Here is a 21,533-nt window from a genome sequence, read left to right on the forward strand (position 1 = left end):
CGCGATCGGCTGTTAACCGAAAGTTTGGAGGTACGAGCCCACCCGGTGGTGGTGTGGCGCTTTTTTTTCTTTGGGCTGATAGCTCTGAAGAAATGTTCTGACGGTGGTGAGAGTGGAGCACGACTGTCTTCGTGGCGCAATTGGCTATGCGATCGGCTGTTAACTGAAAGGCTGCAGGTTGGAGCCGTCCCGGGAGTGGTGTGTTGCTTTTTTTTATTTGGGCTGATAGCTTTGAAGATATGTTCTCATGGTGGTGAGAGTGGAGAAGGACTGTCTCCGTGGCGCAATTGGCTAGCGCGATTGGTGTTAACCGAGAGGTTGGAGGTACGAGCCCACCCGGTGGTGGTGCGGCGCTTTTTTTTCTTTGGGCTGATAGCTTTGAAGAAATGTTCAGATGGTGGTGAGAGTGGAGCACGACTGTCTCCGTGGCGCAATTGGCTAGCGCGGTCGGCTGTTAAGCGACAGGTTGGAGGTTCGAGCCCTCCCGGGAGTGGTGTGTTGCTTTTTTTATTTTGGGCTGATAGCTTTGAAAATATGTTTTGATGGTGGTGAGTGTGAAGCAGGACTGTCTCCGTGACGCAATTGGCTAGCGCGATCGGCTGTTAACTGAAAGGTTGGAGGTACGAGCCCACCCGGTGGAGGTGGGGCGCTTTTTTTTCTTTGGCCTGATAGCTTTGAAGATATGTCCTGATGGTGGTGAGAGTGGAGCACGATTGTCTCCGTGGCGCAATTGGCTAGCGCGATCGGCTGTTAACTGAGAGGTCTGAGGTTCCAGCCCTCCCGGGAGTGCTGTGTTGCTTTTTTTGGGCTGATAGCTTAGAAGATATGTTCTGATGGTGGTGAGAGTGGAGCACGACTGTCTCCGTGGCGCAATTTGCTATCGCGATCGGCTGTTAACCGAAATGTTGGAGGTACGAGCCCACATGGTGGTGGTGCGGCACTTTTTTTTCTTTGGGCTGATAGCTCTGAAGAAATGTTCTGACGGTGGTGAGAGTGGAGCACGACTGTCTCCGTGGCGCAATTGGCTATGCGAAAGGCTGTTAACAGGAAGGTTGGAGGTTCGAGCCCTCCCGGGAGTGGTGTGTTGCTTTTTTTTCTTTGGGCTGATAGCTTTGAAGATATGTTTTCTTGGTGGTGAGAGTGGAGCAGGACTGTCTCCGTGGCGCAATTGGCTAGCGCGATTGGCTGTTACCGAGAGGTTGGAGGTACGAGCCCACCCGGTGGTGATGCGGCGATTTTTTCCCTTTGGGCTGATAGCTCTGAAAAAAGTTCTGATGGTGGTGAGAGTGGAGCACGACTGTCTCCATGGCGCAAGTGGCTATGCGATCGGCTGTTAACTGAAAGGTTGGAGGTTCCAGCCCTCTCGGGAGTGGTGTGTTGCTTTTTTTTGGGCTGATAGCTAAGAAGATATGTTCTGATGGTGGTGAGAGTGGAGCACGACTGTCTCCGTGGCGCAATTTGCTATCGCGATCGGCTGTTAACCGAAAGGTTGGAGGTACGAGCCCACACGGTGGTGGTGCGGCACTTTTTTTTAGGCTGATAGCTCTGAAGAAATGTTCTGACGGTGGTGAGAGTGGAGCACGACTGTCTCCGTGGCGCAATTGGCTATGCGAAAGGCTGTTAACCGGAAGGTTGGAGGTTCGAGCCCTCCCGGGAGTGGTGTGTTGCTTTTTTTCTTTGGGCTGATAGCTTTGAAGATATGTTCTGATGGTGGTGAGAGTGGAGCAGGACTGTCTCCGTGACGCAATTGGCTAGCGCGATCGGCTGTTAACCGAAAGGTTGGAGGTACGAGCCCACCCGATGGAGGTGCGGCGCTTTTTTTCTTTGGGCTGATAGCTTTGAAGATATGTCCTGATTGTGGTGAGAGTGGAGAACGACTGTCTCCGTGGCGCAATTGGCTAGCGCGATCGGCTGTTAACCGAGAGGTTGGAGGTACGAGCCCACCCGTTGGTGGTGCGGCGCTTTTTTTTCTTTGGGCTGATAGCTTTGAAGAAATGTTCTCATGGTGGTGAGAGTGGAGCACGACTGTCTCCGTGGCGCAATTGGCTATGCGAAAGGCTGTTAACCGGAAGGTTGGAGGTTCGAGCCCTCCCGGGAGTGGTGTGTTGCTTTTTTTCTTTGGGCTGATAGCTTTGAAGATATGTTCTGATGGTGGTGAGAGTGGAGCAGGACTGTCTCCGTGACGCAATTGGCTAGCGCGATTGGCTGTTAACCGAAAGGTTGGAGGTACGAGTCCACCCGGTGGTGGTGCGGCGCTTTTTTTTCTTTGGGCTGATCGCTTTGAAGATATGTTCTGATGGTGGTGAGAGTGGAGCACGACTGTCTCCGTGGCGCAATAGGCTAGCGCGATCGGCTCTTAACCGAAAGGTTGGAGGTACGAGCCCTCCAAGGAGTGGTGTGTTGCTTTTTATTCTTTGGGCTGATAGCTTTGAAGATATGTTCTGATGGTGGTGAGAGTGGAGCATGACTGTCTCCGTGGCGCAATCGGCTAGCGCGATCGGCTGTTAACTGAAAGGTTAGAGGTACGAGCCCACCCGGTGGTGGTGCGGCGCTTTTTTTGGGCTGATAGCTCTGAAGAAATGTTCTGACAAAGGTGTGAGTGGAGCACGACTGTCTCCGTGGCGCAATTGGCTAGCGCGATCGGCTGTTAACCGAAAGGTTGGAGGTTCGAGCCCTCCCGGGAGTGGTGTGTTGCTTTTTTTATTTTGGGCTGATAGCTTTGAAAATATGTTTTGATGGTGGTGAGTGTGGAGCAGGACTGTCTCCGTGGCGCAATTGGCCAGCGCGATGGGCTGTTAACCGAAAGGTTGGAGGTACGAGCCTACCCGGTGGAGGTGCGGCGCTTTTTTTTCTTTGGGCTGATAGCTTTGAAGATATGTTCTGATGGTGGAGAGAGTGGAGCACGACTGTCTCCTTGGCGCAATTGGCTAGCGCGATCGGCTGTTAAGCGAGAGGTTGGAGGTTGGAGCCCACCCGGTGGTGGTGCGGCGATTTTTTTCCTTTTGGCTGATAGCTCTGAAGAAATGTTCTGACGGTGGTGAGAGTGGAGCACGATTGTCTCCATGGCGCAATTGGCTATGCGATCGGCTGTTAACTGAAAGGTTGGAGGTTCCTGTCCTCCCGGGAGTGGTGTGTTGCTTTTTTTATTTTGGGCTGATAGCTTTGAAAATATGTTCTGATGGTGGTGAGTGTGGAGCAGGACTGTCTCCGTGGCGCAATTGGCTAGCGCGATGGGCTGTTAACCGAAAGGTTGGAGGTACGAGCCTACCCGGTGGAGGTGCGGCCCTTTTTTTTCTTTGGGCTGATAGCTTTGAAGATATGTTCTGATGGTGGAGAGAGTGGAGCACGACTGTCTCCTTGGCGCAATTGGCTAGTGCGATCCGCTGTTAACCGAGAGGTTGGAGGTTGGAGCCCACCCGGTGGTGGTGCGGCGATTTTTTTCCTTTTGGCTGATAGCTCTGAAGAAATGTTCTGACGGTGGTGAGAGTGGAGCACGATTGTCTCCATGGCGCAATTGGCTATGCGATCGGCTGTTAACTGAAAGGTTGGAGGTTCCAGTCCTCCCGGGAGTGGTGTATTGCTTTTTTTTCTTTGGGCTGATAGCTTTGAAGATATGTTCTGATGGTGGTGAGAGTGGAGCACGACTGTCTCCGTGGCGCAATTGGCTAGCGCGATCGGCTGTTAACCGAAAGTTTGGAGGTACGAGCCCACCCGGTGGTGGTGCGGCGCTTTTTTTTCTTTGGGCTGATAGCTTTGAAGATATGTTCTGATGGTGGTGAGAGTGGAGCACGACTGTCTCCGTGGCGCAATTGGCTAGCGCGATCGGCTGTTAACCGAAAGTTTGGAGGTACGAGCCCACCCGGTGGTGGTGCGGCGCTTTTTTTCTTTGGGCTGATAGCTTTGAAGAAATGTTCTGATGGTGGTGAGAGTGGAGCACGACTGTCTCTGTGGCGCAATTTGCTATCGCGATCGGCTGTTAACCGAAAGGTTGGAGGTACGAGCCCACATGGTGGTGGTGCGGCACTTTTTTTTTCTTTGGGCTGATAGCTCTGAAGAAATGTTCTGACGGTGGTGTGAGTGGAGCACGACTGTCTCCGTGGCGCAATTGGCTAGCGCGATCGGCTCTTAACCGAAAGGTTGGAGGTACGAGCCCTCCAAGGAGTGGTGTGTTGCTTTTTATTCTTTGGGCTGATAGCTTTGAAGATATGTTCTGATGGTGGTGAGAGTGGAGCATGACTGTCTCCGTGGCGCAATCGGCTAGCGCGATCGGCTGTTAACTGAAAGGTTAGAGGTACGAGCCCACCCGGTGGTGGTGCGGCGCTTTTTTTGGGCTGATAGCTCTGAAGAAATGTTCTGACAAAGGTGTGAGTGGAGCACGACTGTCTCCGTGGCGCAATTGGCTAGCGCGATCGGCTGTTAACCGAAAGGTTGGAGGTTCGAGCCCTCCCGGGAGTGGTGTGTTGCTTTTTTTATTTTGGGCTGATAGCTTTGAAAATATGTTTTGATGGTGGTGAGTGTGGAGCAGGACTGTCTCCGTGGCGCAATTGGCTAGCGCGATGGGCTGTTAACCGAAAGGTTGGAGGTACGAGCCTACCCGGTGGAGGTGCGGCGCTTTTTTTTCTTTGGGCTGATAGCTTTGAAGATATGTTCTGATGGTGGAGAGAGTGGAGCACGACTGTCTCCTTGGCGCAATTGGCTAGCGCGATCGGCTGTTAAGCGAGAGGTTGGAGGTTGGAGCCCACCCGGTGGTGGTGCGGCGATTTTTTTCCTTTTGGCTGATAGCTCTAAAGAAATGTTCTGACGGTGGTGAGAGTGGAGCACGATTGTCTCCATGGCGCATTTGGCTATGCGATCGGCTGTTAACTGAAAGGTTGGAGGTTCCTGTCCTCCCGGGAGTGGTGTGTTGCTTTTTTTATTTTGGGCTGATAGCTTTGAAAATATGTTCTGATGGTGGTGAGTGTGGAGCAGGACTGTCTCCGTGGCGCAATTGGCTAGCGCGATCGGCTGTTAACCGAAAGGTTGGAGGTACGAGCCTACCCGGTGGAGGTGCGGCGCTTTTTTTTCTTTGGGCTGATAGCTTTGAAGATATGTTCTGATGGTGGTGAGAGTGGAGCACGACTGTCTCCTTGCGCAATTGGCTAGCGCGATCGGCTGTTAACCGAGAGGTTGGAGGTTGGAGCCCACCCGGTGGTGGTGCGGCGATTTTTTTCCTTTTGGCTGATAGCTCTGAAGAAATGTTCTGACGGTGGTGAGAGTGGAGCACGATTGTCTCCATGGCGCAATTGGCTATGCGATCGGCTGTTAACTGAAAGGTTGGAGGTTCGAGTCCTCCCGGGAGTGGTGTATTGCTTTTTTTTCTTTGGGCTGATAGCTTTGAAAATATGTTCTGATGGTGGTGAGAGTGGAGCACGACTGTCTCCGTGGCGCAATTGGCTAGCGCGATCGGCTGTTAACCGAAAGTTTGGAGGTACGAGCCCACCCGGTGGTGGTGTGGCGCTTTTTTTTCTTTGGGCTGATAGCTCTGAAGAAATGTTCTGACGGTGGTGAGAGTGGAGCACGACTGTCTTCGTGGCGCAATTGGCTATGCGATCGGCTGTTAACTGAAAGGCTGCAGGTTGGAGCCGTCCCGGGAGTGGTGTGTTGCTTTTTTTTTATTTGGGCTGATAGCTTTGAAGATATGTTCTCATGGTGGTGAGAGTGGAGAAGGACTGTCTCCGTGGCGCAATTGGCTAGCGCGATTGGTGTTAACCGAGAGGTTGGAGGTACGAGCCCACCCGGTGGTGGTGCGGCGCTTTTTTTTCTTTGGGCTGATAGCTTTGAAGAAATGTTCAGATGGTGGTGAGAGTGGAGCACGACTGTCTCCGTGGCGCAATTGGCTAGCGCGGTCGGCTGTTAAGCGACAGGTTGGAGGTTCGAGCCCTCCCGGGAGTGGTGTGTTGCTTTTTTTATTTTGGGCTGATAGCTTTGAAAATATGTTTTGATGGTGGTGAGTGTGAAGCAGGACTGTCTCCGTGACGCAATTGGCTAGCGCGATCGGCTGTTAACTGAAAGGTTGGAGGTACGAGCCCACCCGGTGGAGGTGGGGCGCTTTTTTTTCTTTGGCCTGATAGCTTTGAAGATATGTCCTGATGGTGGTGAGAGTGGAGCACGATTGTCTCCGTGGCGCAATTGGCTAGCGCGATCGGCTGTTAACTGAGAGGTCTGAGGTTCCAGCCCTCCCGGGAGTGCTGTGTTGCTTTTTTTGGGCTGATAGCTTAGAAGATATGTTCTGATGGTGGTGAGAGTGGAGCACGACTGTCTCCGTGGCGCAATTTGCTATCGCGATCGGCTGTTAACCGAAATGTTGGAGGTACGAGCCCACATGGTGGTGGTGCGGCACTTTTTTTTCTTTGGGCTGATAGCTCTGAAGAAATGTTCTGACGGTGGTGAGAGTGGAGCACGACTGTCTCCGTGGCGCAATTGGCTATGCGAAAGGCTGTTAACAGGAAGGTTGGAGGTTCGAGCCCTCCCGGGAGTGGTGTGTTGCTTTTTTTTCTTTGGGCTGATAGCTTTGAAGATATGTTTTCTTGGTGGTGAGAGTGGAGCAGGACTGTCTCCGTGGCGCAATTGGCTAGCGCGATTGGCTGTTACCGAGAGGTTGGAGGTACGAGCCCACCCGGTGGTGATGCGGCGATTTTTTCCCTTTGGGCTGATAGCTCTGAAAAAAGTTCTGATGGTGGTGAGAGTGGAGCACGACTGTCTCCATGGCGCAAGTGGCTATGCGATCGGCTGTTAACTGAAAGGTTGGAGGTTCCAGCCCTCTCGGGAGTGGTGTGTTGCTTTTTTTTGGGCTGATAGCTAAGAAGATATGTTCTGATGGTGGTGAGAGTGGAGCACGACTGTCTCCGTGGCGCAATTTGCTATCGCGATCGGCTGTTAACCGAAAGGTTGGAGGTACGAGCCCACACGGTGGTGGTGCGGCACTTTTTTTTAGGCTGATAGCTCTGAAGAAATGTTCTGACGGTGGTGAGAGTGGAGCACGACTGTCTCCGTGGCGCAATTGGCTATGCGAAAGGCTGTTAACCGGAAGGTTGGAGGTTCGAGCCCTCCCGGGAGTGGTGTGTTGCTTTTTTTCTTTGGGCTGATAGCTTTGAAGATATGTTCTGATGGTGGTGAGAGTGGAGCAGGACTGTCTCCGTGACGCAATTGGCTAGCGCGATCGGCTGTTAACCGAAAGGTTGGAGGTACGAGCCCACCCGATGGAGGTGCGGCGCTTTTTTTCTTTGGGCTGATAGCTTTGAAGATATGTCCTGATTGTGGTGAGAGTGGAGAACGACTGTCTCCGTGGCGCAATTGGCTAGCGCGATCGGCTGTTAACCGAGAGGTTGGAGGTACGAGCCCACCCGTTGGTGGTGCGGCGCTTTTTTTTCTTTGGGCTGATAGCTTTGAAGAAATGTTCTCATGGTGGTGAGAGTGGAGCACGACTGTCTCCGTGGCGCAATTGGCTATGCGAAAGGCTGTTAACCGGAAGGTTGGAGGTTCGAGCCCTCCCGGGAGTGGTGTGTTGCTTTTTTTCTTTGGGCTGATAGCTTTGAAGATATGTTCTGATGGTGGTGAGAGTGGAGCAGGACTGTCTCCGTGACGCAATTGGCTAGCGCGATTGGCTGTTAACCGAAAGGTTGGAGGTACGAGTCCACCCGGTGGTGGTGCGGCGCTTTTTTTTCTTTGGGCTGATCGCTTTGAAGATATGTTCTGATGGTGGTGAGAGTGGAGCACGACTGTCTCCGTGGCGCAATAGGCTAGCGCGATCGGCTCTTAACCGAAAGGTTGGAGGTACGAGCCCTCCAAGGAGTGGTGTGTTGCTTTTTATTCTTTGGGCTGATAGCTTTGAAGATATGTTCTGATGGTGGTGAGAGTGGAGCATGACTGTCTCCGTGGCGCAATCGGCTAGCGCGATCGGCTGTTAACTGAAAGGTTAGAGGTACGAGCCCACCCGGTGGTGGTGCGGCGCTTTTTTTGGGCTGATAGCTCTGAAGAAATGTTCTGACAAAGGTGTGAGTGGAGCACGACTGTCTCCGTGGCGCAATTGGCTAGCGCGATCGGCTGTTAACCGAAAGGTTGGAGGTTCGAGCCCTCCCGGGAGTGGTGTGTTGCTTTTTTTATTTTGGGCTGATAGCTTTGAAAATATGTTTTGATGGTGGTGAGTGTGGAGCAGGACTGTCTCCGTGGCGCAATTGGCCAGCGCGATGGGCTGTTAACCGAAAGGTTGGAGGTACGAGCCTACCCGGTGGAGGTGCGGCGCTTTTTTTTCTTTGGGCTGATAGCTTTGAAGATATGTTCTGATGGTGGAGAGAGTGGAGCACGACTGTCTCCTTGGCGCAATTGGCTAGCGCGATCGGCTGTTAAGCGAGAGGTTGGAGGTTGGAGCCCACCCGGTGGTGGTGCGGCGATTTTTTTCCTTTTGGCTGATAGCTCTGAAGAAATGTTCTGACGGTGGTGAGAGTGGAGCACGATTGTCTCCATGGCGCAATTGGCTATGCGATCGGCTGTTAACTGAAAGGTTGGAGGTTCCTGTCCTCCCGGGAGTGGTGTGTTGCTTTTTTTATTTTGGGCTGATAGCTTTGAAAATATGTTCTGATGGTGGTGAGTGTGGAGCAGGACTGTCTCCGTGGCGCAATTGGCTAGCGCGATGGGCTGTTAACCGAAAGGTTGGAGGTACGAGCCTACCCGGTGGAGGTGCGGCCCTTTTTTTTCTTTGGGCTGATAGCTTTGAAGATATGTTCTGATGGTGGAGAGAGTGGAGCACGACTGTCTCCTTGGCGCAATTGGCTAGTGCGATCCGCTGTTAACCGAGAGGTTGGAGGTTGGAGCCCACCCGGTGGTGGTGCGGCGATTTTTTTCCTTTTGGCTGATAGCTCTGAAGAAATGTTCTGACGGTGGTGAGAGTGGAGCACGATTGTCTCCATGGCGCAATTGGCTATGCGATCGGCTGTTAACTGAAAGGTTGGAGGTTCCAGTCCTCCCGGGAGTGGTGTATTGCTTTTTTTTCTTTGGGCTGATAGCTTTGAAGATATGTTCTGATGGTGGTGAGAGTGGAGCACGACTGTCTCCGTGGCGCAATTGGCTAGCGCGATCGGCTGTTAACCGAAAGTTTGGAGGTACGAGCCCACCCGGTGGTGGTGCGGCGCTTTTTTTTCTTTGGGCTGATAGCTTTGAAGATATGTTCTGATGGTGGTGAGAGTGGAGCACGACTGTCTCCGTGGCGCAATTGGCTAGCGCGATCGGCTGTTAACCGAAAGTTTGGAGGTACGAGCCCACCCGGTGGTGGTGCGGCGCTTTTTTTCTTTGGGCTGATAGCTTTGAAGAAATGTTCTGATGGTGGTGAGAGTGGAGCACGACTGTCTCTGTGGCGCAATTTGCTATCGCGATCGGCTGTTAACCGAAAGGTTGGAGGTACGAGCCCACATGGTGGTGGTGCGGCACTTTTTTTTTCTTTGGGCTGATAGCTCTGAAGAAATGTTCTGACGGTGGTGTGAGTGGAGCACGACTGTCTCCGTGGCGCAATTGGCTAGCGCGATCGGCTGTTAACCGAAAGGTTGGAGGTTCGAGCCCTCCCGGGAGTGGTGTGTTGCTTTTTTTATTTTGGGCTTAGAGCTTTGAAAATATGTTCTGATGGTGGTGAGTGTGGAGCAGGACTGTCTCCGTGGCGCAATTGGCTAGCGCGATCGGCTGTTAACCGAAAGGTTGGAGGTACGAGCCTACCCGGTGGAGGTGCGGCGCTTTTTTTTCTTTGGGCTGATAGCTTTGAAGATATGTTCTGATGGTGGTGAGAGTGGAGCACGACTGTCTCCTTGCGCAATTGGCTAGCGCGATCGGCTGTTAACCGAGAGGTTGGAGGTTGGAGCCCACCCGGTGGTGGTGCGGCGATTTTTTTCCTTTTGGCTGATAGCTCTGAAGAAATGTTCTGACGGTGGTGAGAGTGGAGCACGATTGTCTCCATGGCGCAATTGGCTATGCGATCGGCTGTTAACTGAAAGGTTGGAGGTTCGAGTCCTCCCGGGAGTGGTGTATTGCTTTTTTTTCTTTGGGCTGATAGCTTTGAAAATATGTTCTGATGGTGGTGAGAGTGGAGCACGACTGTCTCCGTGGCGCAATTGGCTAGCGCGATCGGCTGTTAACCGAAAGTTTGGAGGTACGAGCCCACCCGGTGGTGGTGTGGCGCTTTTTTTTCTTTGGGCTGATAGCTCTGAAGAAATGTTCTGACGGTGGTGAGAGTGGAGCACGACTGTCTTCGTGGCGCAATTGGCTATGCGATCGGCTGTTAACTGAAAGGCTGGAGGTTGGAGCCGTCCCGGGAGTGGTGTGTTGCTTTTTTTTTCTTTGGGCTGATAGCTTTGAAGATATGTTCTCATGGTGGTGAGAGTGGAGAAGGACTGTCTCCGTGGCGCAATTGGCTAGCGCGATTGGTGTTAACCGAGAGGTTGGAGGTACGAGCCCACCCGGTGGTGGTGCGGCGCTTTTTTTTCTTTGGGCTGATAGCTTTGAAGAAATGTTCAGATGGTGGTGAGAGTGGAGCACGACTGTCTCCGTGGCGCAATTGGCTAGCGCGGTCGGCTGTTAAGCGACAGGTTGGAGGTTCGAGCCCTCCCGGGAGTGGTGTGTTGCTTTTTTTATTTTGGGCTGATAGCTTTGAAAATATGTTTTGATGGTGGTGAGTGTGAAGCAGGACTGTCTCCGTGACGCAATTGGCTAGCGCGATCGGCTGTTAACTGAAAGGTTGGAGGTACGAGCCCACCCGGTGGAGGTGGGGCGCTTTTTTTTCTTTGGCCTGATAGCTTTGAAGATATGTTCTCATGGTGGTGAGAGTGGAGAAGGACTGTCTCCGTGGCGCAATTGGCTAGCGCGATTGGTGTTAACCGAGAGGTTGGAGGTACGAGCCCACCCGGTGGTGGTGCGGCGCTTTTTTTTCTTTGGGCTGATAGCTTTGAAGAAATGTTCTGATGGTGGTGAGAGTGGAGCACGACTGTCTCTGTGGCGCAATTTGCTATCGCGATCGGCTGTTAACCGAAAGGTTGGAGGTACGAGCCCACATGGTGGTGGTGCGGCACTTTTTTTTTCTTTGGGCTGATAGCTCTGAAGAAATGTTCTGACGGTGGTGTGAGTGGAGCACGACTGTCTCCGTGGCGCAATTGGCTAGCGCGATCGGCTGTTAACCGAAAGGTTGGAGGTTCGAGCCCTCCCGGGAGTGGTGTGTTGCTTTTTTTATTTTGGGCTTAGAGCTTTGAAAATATGTTCTGATGGTGGTGAGTGTGGAGCAGGACTGTCTCCGTGGCGCAATTGGCTAGCGCGATCGGCTGTTAACCGAAAGGTTGGAGGTACGAGCCTACCCGGTGGAGGTGCGGCGCTTTTTTTTCTTTGGGCTGATAGCTTTGAAGATATGTTCTGATGGTGGTGAGAGTGGAGCACGACTGTCTCCTTGCGCAATTGGCTAGCGCGATCGGCTGTTAACCGAGAGGTTGGAGGTTGGAGCCCACCCGGTGGTGGTGCGGCGATTTTTTTCCTTTTGGCTGATAGCTCTGAAGAAATGTTCTGACGGTGGTGAGAGTGGAGCACGATTGTCTCCATGGCGCAATTGGCTATACGATCGGCTGTTAACTGAAAGGTTGGAGGTTCGAGTCCTCCCGGGAGTGGTGTATTGCTTTTTTTTCTTTGGGCTGATAGCTTTGAAAATATGTTCTGATGGTGGTGAGAGTGGAGCACGACTGTCTCCGTGGCGCAATTGGCTAGCGCGATCGGCTGTTAACCGAAAGTTTGGAGGTACGAGCCCACCCGGTGGTGGTGTGGCGCTTTTTTTTCTTTGGGCTGATAGCTCTGAAGAAATGTTCTGACGGTGGTGAGAGTGGAGCACGACTGTCTTCGTGGCGCAATTGGCTATGCGATCGGCTGTTAACTGAAAGGCTGGAGGTTGGAGCCGTCCCGGGAGTGGTGTGTTGCTTTTTTTTTCTTTGGGCTGATAGCTTTGAAGATATGTTCTCATGGTGGTGAGAGTGGAGAAGGACTGTCTCCGTGGCGCAATTGGCTAGCGCGATTGGTGTTAACCGAGAGGTTGGAGGTACGAGCCCACCCGGTGGTGGTGCGGCGCTTTTTTTTCTTTGGGCTGATAGCTTTGAAGAAATGTTCAGATGGTGGTGAGAGTGGAGCACGACTGTCTCCGTGGCGCAATTGGCTAGCGCGGTCGGCTGTTAAGCGACAGGTTGGAGGTTCGAGCCCTCCCGGGAGTGGTGTGTTGCTTTTTTTATTTTGGGCTGATAGCTTTGAAAATATGTTTTGATGGTGGTGAGTGTGAAGCAGGACTGTCTCCGTGACGCAATTGGCTAGCGCGATCGGCTGTTAACTGAAAGGTTGGAGGTACGAGCCCACCCGGTGGAGGTGGGGCGCTTTTTTTTCTTTGGCCTGATAGCTTTGAAGATATGTCCTGATGGTGCTGAGAGTGGAGCACGATTGTCTCCGTGGCGCAATTGGCTAGCGCGATCGGCTGTTAACTGAGAGGTCTGAGGTTCCAGCCCTCCCGGGAGTGCTGTGTTGCTTTTTTTTGGGCTGATAGCTTAGAAGATATGTTCTGATGGTGGTGAGAGTGGAGCACGACTGTCTCCGTGGCGCAATTTGCTATCGCAATCGGCTGTTAACCGAAATGTTGGAGGTACGAGCCCACATGGTGGTGGTGCGGCACTTTTTTTTCTTTGGGCTGATAGCTCTGAAGAAATGTTCTGACGGTGGTGAGAGTGGAGCACGACTGTCTCCGTGGCGCAATTGGCTATGCGAAAGGCTGTTAGCAGGAAGGTTGGAGGTTAGAGCCCTCCCGGGAGTGGTGTGTTGCTTTTTTTTCTTTGGGCTGATAGCTTTGAAGATATGTTTTCATGGTGGTGAGAGTGGAGCAGGACTGTCTCCGTGGCGCAATTGGCTAGCGCGATTGGCTGTTACCGAGAGGTTGGAGGTACGAGCCCACCCGGTGGTGATGCGGCGATTTTTTCCCTTTGGGCTGATAGCTCTGAAAAAAGTTCTGATGGTGGTGAGAGTGGAGCACGACTGTCTTCATGGCGCAAGTGGCTATGCGATCGGCTGTTAACTGAAAGTTTGGAGGTTCCAGCCCTCTCGGGAGTGGTGTGTTGCTTTTTTTTTGGCTGATAGCTAAGAAGATATGTTCTGATGGTGGTGAGAGTGGAGCACGACTGTCTCCGTGGCGCAATATGCTATCGCGATCGGCTGTTAACCCAAAGGTTGGAGGTACGAGCCCACACAGTGGTGGTGCGGCACTTTTTTTTAGGCTGATAGCTCTGAAGAATTGTTCTGACGGTGGTGAGAGTGGAGCACGACTGTCTCCGTGGCGCAATTGGCTATGCGAAAGGCTGTTAACCGGAAGGTTGGAGGTTCGAGCCCTCCCGGGAGTGGTGTGTTGCTTTTTTTTCTTTGAGCTGATAGCTTTGAAGATATGTTCTGATGGTGGTGAGAGTGGAGCAGGACTGTCTCCGTGGCGCAATTGGCTAGCGCGATTGGCTGTTAACCGAAAGGTTGGAGGTACGAGTCCACCTGGTGGTGGTGCGGCGCTTTTTTTTCTTTGGGCTGATCGCTTTGAAGATATGTTCTGATGGTGGTGAGAGTGGAGCACGACTGTCTCCGTGGTGCAATAGGCTAACGCGATCGGCTCTTAACCGAAAGGTTGGAGGTACGAGCCCTCCAAGGAGTGGTGTGTTGCTTTTTATTCTTTGGGCTGATAGCTTTGAAGATATGTTCTGATGGTGGTGAGAGTGGAGCACGACTGTCTCCGTGGCGCAATCGGCTAGCGCGATCGGCTGTTAACCGAAAGGTTAGAGGTACGAGCCCACCCGGTGGTGGTGCGGCGCTTTTTTTTGGGCTGATAGCTCTGAAGAAATGTTCTGACAGTGGTGTGAGTGGAGCACGACTGTCTCCGTGGCGCAATTGGCTAGCGCGGTCGGCTGTTAACCGACAGGTTGGAGGTTCGAGCCCTCCCGGGAGTGGTGTGTTGCTTTTTTTATTTTGGGCTGATAGCTTTGAAAATATGTTTTGATGGTGGTGACTGTGAAGCAGGACTGTCTCCGTGACGCAATTGGCTAGCACGATCGGCTGTTAACCGAAAGGTTGGAGGTACGAGCCCACCCGGTGGAGGTGCGGCACTTTTTTTTCTTTGGGCTGATAGCTTTGAAGATATGTTCTGATGGTGGAGAGAGTGGAGCACGACTGTCTCCTTGGCGCAATTGGCTAGCGCGATCGGCTGTTAACCGAGAGGTTGGAGGTTGGAGCCCACCCGGTGGTGGTGCGGCGATTTTTTTCCTTTTGGCTGATAGCTCTGAAGAAATGTTCTGACGGTGGTGAGAGTGGAGCACGATTGTCTCCATGGCGCAATTGGCTATGCGATCGGCTGTTAACCGAAAGTTTGGAGGTACGAGCCCACCCGGTGGTGGTGCGGCGCTTTTTTTTCTTTGGGCTGATAGCTTTGAAGATATGTTCTGATGGTGGTGAGAGTGGAGCACGACTGTCTCCGTGGCGCAATTGGCTAGCGCGATCGGCTGTTAACCGAAAGTTTGGAGGTACGAGCCCACCCGGTGGTGGTGCGGCGCTTTTTTTTCTTTGGGCTGATAGCTTTGAAGAAATGTTCTGATGGTGGTGAGAGTGGAGCACGACTGTCTCCGTGGCGCAATTTGCTATCGCGATCGGCTGTTAACCGAAAGGTTGGAGGTACGAGCCCACATGGTGGTGGTGCGGCACTTTTTTTTTTCTTTGGGCTGATAGCTCTGAAGAAATGTTCTGACGGTGGTGTGAGTGGAGCACGACTGTCTCCGTGGCGCAATTGGCTAGCGCGATCGGCTGTTAACCGAAAGGTTGGAGGTTCGAGCCCTCCCGGGAGTGGTGTGTTGCTTTTTTTATTTTGGGCTTAGAGCTTTGAAAATATGTTCTGATGGTGGTGAGTGTGGAGCAGGACTGTCTCCGTGGCGCAATTGGCTAGCGCGATCGGCTGTTAACCGAAAGTTTGGAGGTACGAGCCCACCCGGTGGTGGTGTATTGCTTTTTTTTCTTTGGGCTGATAGCTTTGAAAATATGTTCTGATGGTGGTGAGAGTGGAGCACGACTGTCTCCGTGGCGCAATTGGCTAGCGCGATCGGCTGTTAACCGAAGGTTTGGAGGTACGAGCCCACCCGGTGGTGGTGTGGCGCTTTTTTTTCTTTGGGCTGATAGCTCTGAAGAAATGTTCTGACGGTGGTGAGAGTGGAGCACGACTGTCTTCGTGGCGCAATTGGCTATGCGATCGGCTGTTAACTGAAAGGCTGGAGGTTGGAGCCCTCCCGGGAGTGGTGTGTTGCTTTTTTTTTCTTTGGGCTGATAGCTTTGAAGATATGTTCTCATGGTGGTGAGAGTGGAGCAGGACTGTCTCCGTGGCGCAATTGGCTAGCGCGATTGGTGTTAACCGAGATGTTGGAGGTACGAGCCCACCCGGTGGTGGTGCGGCGCTTTTTTTTCTTTGGGCTGATAGCTTTGAAGAAATGTTCTGATGGTGGTGAGAGTGGAGCACGACTGTCTCCGTGGCGCAATTGGCTAGCGCGGTCGGCTGTTAACCGACAGGTTGGAGGTTCGAGCCCTCCCGGGAGTGGTGTGTTGCTTTTTTTATTTTGGGCTGATAGCTTTGAAAATATGTTTTGATGGTGGTGACTGTGAAGCAGGACTGTCTCCGTGACGCAATTGGCTAGCACGATCGGCTGTTAACCGAAAGGTTGGAGGTACGAGCCCACCCGGTGGAGGTGCGGCAGTTTTTTTTCTTTGGCCTGATAGCTTTGAAGATATGTCCTGATGGTGGTGAGAGTGAAGCACGATTGTCTCCGTGGCACAATTGGCTAGCGCGATCGGCTGTTAACTGAGAGGTCTGAGGTTCCAGCCCTCCCGGGAGTGCTGTGTTGCTTTTTTTTGGGCTGATAGCTTAGAAGATATGTTCTGATGGTGGTGAGAGTGGAGCATGACTGTCTCCGTGGCGCAATTGGCTAGCGCGATCGGCTGTTAACCGAAAGGTTGGAGGTTCGAGCCCTCCAGGGAGTGGTGTGTTGCTTTTTTTTATTTTGGGCTGATAGCTTTGAAAATATGTTCTGATGGTGGTGAGTGTGGAGCAGGACTGTCTCCGTGGCGCAATTGGCTAGCGCGATGGGCTGTTAACCGAAAGGTTGGAGGTACGAGCCTACCCGGTGGAGGTGCGGCGCTTTTTTTTCTTTGGGCTGATAGCTTTGAAAATATGTTTTGATGGTGGTGAGTGTGAAGCAGGACTGTCTCCGTGACGCAATTGGCTAGCACGATCGGCTGTTAACCGAAAGGTTTGAGGTACGAGTCCACCCGGTGGAGGTGCTGCGCTTTTTTTTCTTTGGCCTGATAGCTTTGAAGATATGTCCTGATGGTGGTGAGAGTGGAGCACGATTGTCTCCGTGGCGCAATTGGCTAGCGCGATGGGCTGTTAACTGAGAGGTCTGAGGTTCCAGCCCTCCCGGGAGTGCTGTGTTGCTTTTTTTTGGGCTGATAGCTTAGAAGATATGTTCTGATGGTGGTGAGAGTGGAGCATGACTGTCTCCGTGGCGCAATTGGCTAGCGCGATCGGCTGTTAACCGAAAGGTTGGAGGTTCGAGCCCTCTCGGGAGTGGTGTGTTGCTTTTTTTATTTTGGGCTGATAGCTTTGAAAATATGTTCTGATGGTGGTGAGTGTGGAGCAGGACTGTCTCCGTGGCGCAATTTGCTATCGCGATCGGCTGTTAACCGAAATGTTGGAGGTACGAGCCCACATGGTGGTGGTGCGGCACTTTTTTTTCTTTGGGCTGATAGCTCTGAAGAAATGTTCTGACGGTGGTGAGAGTGGAGCACGACTGTCTCCGTGGCGCAATTGGCTATGCGAAAGGCTGTTAACAGGAAGGTTGGAGGTTCGAGCCCTACCCGGAGTGGTGTGTTGCTTTTTTTTCTTTGGTCTGATAGCTTTGAAGATATGTTCTCATGGTGGTGAGAGTGGAGCAGGACGGTCTCCGTGGCGCAATTGGCTAGCGCGATTGGCTGTTACCGAGAGGTTGGAGGTACGAGCCCACCCGGTGGTGGTGCGGCGCTTTTTTTTCTTTGGGCTGATAGCTTTGAAGAAATGTTCTGATGGTGGTGAGAGTGGAGCACGACTGTCTCCGTGGCGCAATTGGCTACGCGGTCGGCTGTTAACCGACAGGTTGGAGGTTCGAGCCCTCCCGGGAGTGGTGTGTTGCTTCTTTTTGGGCTGATCACTTTGAAGATATGTTCTGATGGTGGTGAGAGTGGAGCACGACTGTCTCCGTGGCGCAATAGGCTAGCGCGATCGGCTCTTAACCGAAAGGTTGGAGGTACGAGCCGTCCAAGGAGTGGTGTGTTGCTTTTTATTCTTTGGGCTGATAGCTTTGAAGATATGTTCTGATGGTGGTGAGAGTGGAGCACGACTGTCTCCGTGGCGCAATCGGCTAGCGCGATCGGCTGTTAACCGAAAGGTTAGAGGTACGAGCCCACCCGGTGGTGGTGCGGCGCTTTTTTTTGGGCTGATAGCTCTGAAGAAATGTTCTGACAGTGGTGTGAGTGGAGCACGACTGTCTCCGTGGCGCAATTGGCTAGCGCGATCGGCTGTTAACCGAAAGGTTGGAGGTTCGAGCCCTCCCGGGAGTGGTGTGTTGCTTTTTTTTATTTTGGGCTGATAGCTTTGAAAATATGTTCTGATGGTGGTGAGTGTGGAGCAGGACTGTCTCCGTGGCGCAATTGGCTAGCGCGATGGGCTGTTAACCGAAAGGTTGGAGGTACGAGCCTACCCGGTGGAGGTGCGGCGCTTTTTTTTCTTTGGGCTGATAGCTTTGAAGATATGTTCTGATGGTGGAGAGAGTGGAGCACGACTGTCTCCTTGGCGCAATTGGCTAGCGCGATCGGCTGTTAACCGAGAGGTTGGAGGTTGGAGCCCACCCGGTGGTGGTGCGGCGATTTTTTTCCTTTTGGCTGATAGCTCTGAAGAAATGTTCTGACGGTGGTGAGAGTGGAGCACGATTGTCTCCATGGCGCAATTGGCTATGCGATCGGCTGTTAACTGAAAGGTTGGAGGTTCCAGTCCTCCCGGGAGTGCTGTATTGCTTTTTTTTCTTTGGGCTGATAGCTTTGAAGATATGTTCTGATGGTGGTGAGAGTGGAGCACGACTGTCTCCGTGGCGCAATTGGCTAGCGCGATCGGCTGTTAACCGAAAGTTTGGAGGTACGAGCCCACCCGGTGGTGGTGCGGCGCTTTTTTTTCTTTGGGCTGATAGCTTTGAAGATATGTTCTGATGGTGGTGAGAGTGGAGCACGACTGTCTCCGTGGCGCAATTGGCTAGCGCGATCGGCTGTTAACCGAAAGTTTGGAGGTACGAGCCCACCCGGTGGTGGTGCGGCGCTTTTTTTTCTTTGGGCTGATAGCTTTGAAGAAATGTTCTGATGGTGGTGAGAGTGGAGCACGACTGTCTCCGTGGCGCAATTTGCTATCGCGATCGGCTGTTAACCGAAAGGTTGGAGGTACGAGCCCACATGGTGGTGGTGCGGCACTTTTTTTTCTTTGGGCTGATAGCTCTGAAGAAATGTTCTGACGGTGGTGTGAGTGGAGCACGACTGTCTCCGTGGCGCAATTGGCAAGCGCGATCGGCTGTTAACCGAAAGGTTGGAGGTTCGAGCCCTCCCGGGAGTGGTGTGTTGCTTTTTTTATTTTGGGCTTAGAGCTTTGAAAATATGTTCTGATGGTGGTGAGTGTGGAGCAGGACTGTCTCCGTGGCGCAATTGGCTAGCGCGATCGGCTGTTAACCGAAAGGTTGGAGGTACGAGCCTACCCGGTTGAGGTGCGGCGCTTTTTTTTGGGCTGATAGCTTTGAAGATATGTTCTGATGGTGGTGAGAGTGGAGCACGACTGTCTCCTTGCGCAATTGGCTAGCGCGATCTGCTGTTAACCGAGAGGTTGGAGGTTGGAGCCCACCCGGTGGTGGTGCGGCGATTTTTTTCCTTTTGGCTGATAGCTCTGAAGAAATGTTCTGACGGTGGTGAGAGTGGAGCACGATTGTCTCCATGGCGCAATTGGCTATGCGATCGGCTATTAACTGAAAGGTTGGAGGTTCGAGTCCTCCCGGGAGTGGTGTATTGCTTTTTTTTCTTTGGGCTGATAGCTTTGAAAATATGTTCTGATGGTGGTGAGAGTGGAGCACGACTGTCTCCGTGGCGCAATTGGCTAGCGCGATCGGCTGTTAACCGAATGTTTGGAGGTACGAGCCCACCCGGTGGTGGTGTGGCGCTTTTTTTTCTTTGGGCTGATAGCTCTGAAGAAATGTTCTGACGGTGGTGAGAGTGGAGCACGACTGTCTTCGTGGCGCAATTGGCTATGCGATCGGCTGTTAACTGAAAGGCTGGAGGTTGGAGCCCTCCCGGGAGTGGTGTGTTGCTTTTTTTTTCTTTGGGCTGATAGCTTTGAAGATATGTTCTCATGGTGGTGAGAGTGGAGCAGGACTGTCTCCGTGGCGCAATTGGCTAGCGCGATTAGTGTTAACCGAGAGGTTGGAGGTACGAGCCCACCCGGTGGTGGTGCGGCGCTTTTTTTCTTTGGGCTGATAGCTTTGAAGAAATGTTCTGATGGTGGTGAGAGTGGAGCACGACTGTCTCCGTGGCGCAATTGGCTAGCGCGGTCGGCTGTTAACCGACAGGTTGGAGGTTCGAGCCCTCCCGGGAGTGGTGTGTTGCTTTTTTTATTTTGGGCTGATAGCTTTGAAAATATGTTTTGATGGTGGTGAGTGTGAAGCAGGACTGTCTCCGTGACGCAATTGGCTAGCGCGATCGGCTGTTAACCGAAAAGTTGGAGGTACGAGCCCACTCGGTGGAGGTGCGGCGCTTTTTTTTCTTTGGCCTGATAGCTTTGAAGATATGTCCTGATGGTGGTGAGAGTGGAGCACGATTGTCTCCGTGGCGCAATTGGCTAGCGCGATCGGCTGTTAACTGAGAGGTCTGAGGTTCCAGCCCTCCCGGGAGTGCTGTGTTGCTTTTTTTGGGCTGATAGCTTAGAAGATATGTTCTGATGGTGGTGAGAGTGGAGCATGACTGTCTCCGTGGCGCAATTTGCTATCGCGATCGGCTGTTAACCGAAATGTTGGAGGTACGAGCCCACATGGTGGTGGTGCGGCACTTTTTTTTCTTTGGGCTGATAGCTCTGAAGAAATGTTCTGACGGTGGTGAGAGTGGAGCACGACTGTCTCCGTGGCGCAATTGGCTATGCGAAAGGCTGTTAACAGGAAGGTTGGAGGTTCGAGCCCTCCCGGGAGTGGTGTGTTGCTTTTTTTTCTTTGGGCTGATAGCTTTGAAGATATGTTCTCATGGTGGTGAGAGTGGAGCAGGACTGTCTCCGTTGCGCAATTGGCTAGCGCGATTGGCTGTTACCGAGAGGTTGGAGGTACGAGCCCACCCGGTGGTGGTGCGGCGCTTTTTTTTCTTTGGGCTGATAGCTTTGAAGAAATGTTCTGATGGTGGTGAGAGTGGAGCACGACTGTCTCCGTGGCGCAATTTGCTATCGCGATCGGCTGTTAACCGAAAGGTTGGAGGTACGAGCCAACATGGTGGTGGTGCGGCACTTTTTTTTTCTTTGGGCTGATAGCTCTGAAGAAATGTTCTGACGGTGGTGAGAGTGGAGCACGACTGTCGCCGTGGCGCAATTGGCTATGCGAAAGGCTGTTAACAGGAAGGTTGGAGGTTCGAGTCCTCCCGGGAGTGGTGTGTTGCTTTTTTTTCTTTGGGCTGATAGCTTTGAAGATATGTTTTCATGGTGGTGAGAGTGGAGCAGGACTGTCTCCGTGGCGCAATTGGCTAGCGCGATTGGCTGTTACCGAGAGGTTGGAGGTACGAGCCCACCCGGTGGTGGTGCGGCGCTTTTTTTTCTTTGGGCTGATAGCTTTGAAGAAATGTTCTGATGGTGGTGAGAGTGGAGCACGACTGTCTCCGTGGCGCAATTGGCTAGCGCGGTCGGCTGTTAACCGACAGGTTGGAGGTTCGAGCCCTCCCGGGAGTTGTGTGTTGCTTTTTTTATTTTGGGCTGATAGCTTTGAAAATATGTTTTGATGGTGGTGAGTGTGAAGCAGGACTGTCTCCGTGACGCAATTGGCTAGCGCGATCGGCTGTTAACCGAAAGGTTGGAGGTACGAGCCCACCCGGTGGACGTGCGGCGCTTTTTTTTCTTTGGCCTGATAGCTTTGAAGATATGTCCTGACGGTGGTGAGAGTGGAGCACGACTGTCTCCATGGCGCAAGTGGCTATGCGATCGGCTGTTAACTGAAAGGTTGGAGGTTCGAGCCCTCCCGGGAGTGGTGTGTTGCTTTTTTTATTTTGGGCTTAGAGCTTTGAAAATATGTTCTGATGGTGGTGAGTGTGGAGCAGGACTGTCTCCGTGGCGCAATTGGCTAGCGCGATCGGCTGTTAACCGAAAGGTTGGAGGTACGAGCCTACCCGGTGGAGGTGCG

General features: G+C 52.6%; 4 non-coding genes across 4 annotated transcripts; all 4 read left to right on the forward strand.

Moving 5' to 3' along the window:
* Positions 1-13,938: 13,938 nt before the first annotated feature.
* TRNAN-GUU (transfer RNA asparagine (anticodon GUU)) lies at positions 13,939-14,015 on the forward strand. Its single transcript has one exon. It is a non-coding gene; the product is annotated as a tRNA-Asn (tRNA).
* A 1,551-nt stretch (positions 14,016-15,566) lies between these two features.
* On the forward strand, positions 15,567-15,643 carry TRNAN-GUU (transfer RNA asparagine (anticodon GUU)). The gene has a single exon. It is a non-coding gene; the product is annotated as a tRNA-Asn (tRNA).
* A 4,041-nt stretch (positions 15,644-19,684) lies between these two features.
* On the forward strand, positions 19,685-19,761 carry TRNAN-GUU (transfer RNA asparagine (anticodon GUU)). The gene has a single exon. It is a non-coding gene; the product is annotated as a tRNA-Asn (tRNA).
* Positions 19,762-21,008: 1,247 nt separating this feature from the next.
* Positions 21,009-21,085, forward strand: TRNAN-GUU (transfer RNA asparagine (anticodon GUU)). Its single transcript has one exon. It is a non-coding gene; the product is annotated as a tRNA-Asn (tRNA).
* The last annotated feature ends 448 nt before the right edge of the window (positions 21,086-21,533 follow it).

The sequence above is a fragment of the Rhipicephalus microplus genome, unplaced genomic scaffold (genome assembly GCF_043290135.1).
Source record: "Rhipicephalus microplus isolate Deutch F79 unplaced genomic scaffold, USDA_Rmic scaffold_13, whole genome shotgun sequence".
Taxonomy (NCBI): Eukaryota; Metazoa; Arthropoda; class Arachnida; order Ixodida; family Ixodidae; genus Rhipicephalus; species Rhipicephalus microplus.